Source organism: Triticum dicoccoides, chromosome 6B (assembly GCF_002162155.2).
Source record: "Triticum dicoccoides isolate Atlit2015 ecotype Zavitan chromosome 6B, WEW_v2.0, whole genome shotgun sequence".
Taxonomy (NCBI): Eukaryota; Viridiplantae; Streptophyta; class Magnoliopsida; order Poales; family Poaceae; genus Triticum; species Triticum dicoccoides.
The window spans coordinates 88,892,159-88,892,866 of record NC_041391.1 but is presented as its reverse complement, the minus strand read 5'-3'; positions in this window follow the sequence as shown (position 1 = coordinate 88,892,866).

The following is a 708-nucleotide window of genomic DNA, read 5'->3' as shown; positions in this document are numbered from 1 at the left end:
GTTGCATACCCTTGCATTAGCCTAGCTCCGCCCTTGATCACAATTGGTCTTTCTCTTCCAAAATTAGACACTGCAGCCTGACAAACTAAAGAGACCAAGTCCACCGCCATCTGCCAGTATCATCGAGAAGTGGAAACAACTGAGGTCATTTACTGGCATAGATATCACCGCTAGTTTTCGCCTATCCATATCAAATTCAAGGATCTCATCCGAACTCCCAGTAAGCAACCAGTAAAGAGAATCCCCAACCAGCATAGTAGGCTTAACCGTAGAAACCCCGATGCAAAAATGGGCAGGATCCTCAGATTGAAGTGGTGTTGTGATAAGATTGCCCCATACACCGCTTGCATAATTTGTCTCTCACTGTTGCCTACCAAGGCCACATGGAAGTGGTGGCCGTCTCCAGCAGAGCGAAGCACCGCCCCGCTAATTGGTGATTCGTCCATGTCGAACCAAGGGGAACGCTAATCCGGATTTTCTTTGTAGAAAGCGCCGAGGGAACGACAATGTGGTGTTGGTCGCTGGTGATGGCGTCCCACACGAGTAGCTGGAGATGCTTCCAAAGGAAGATGGGTACGAGGCCATGTACGAAGGGAGAGGAAGCGGCGGTGGCCGTCGTCCGCTGCAAGGAGAAGCATTCGGGCGAGACGATCTGGGGCGTTGAGGGTAGGTATGAAGGAGATCTCATGGTGTACTTGGAAGAAACCG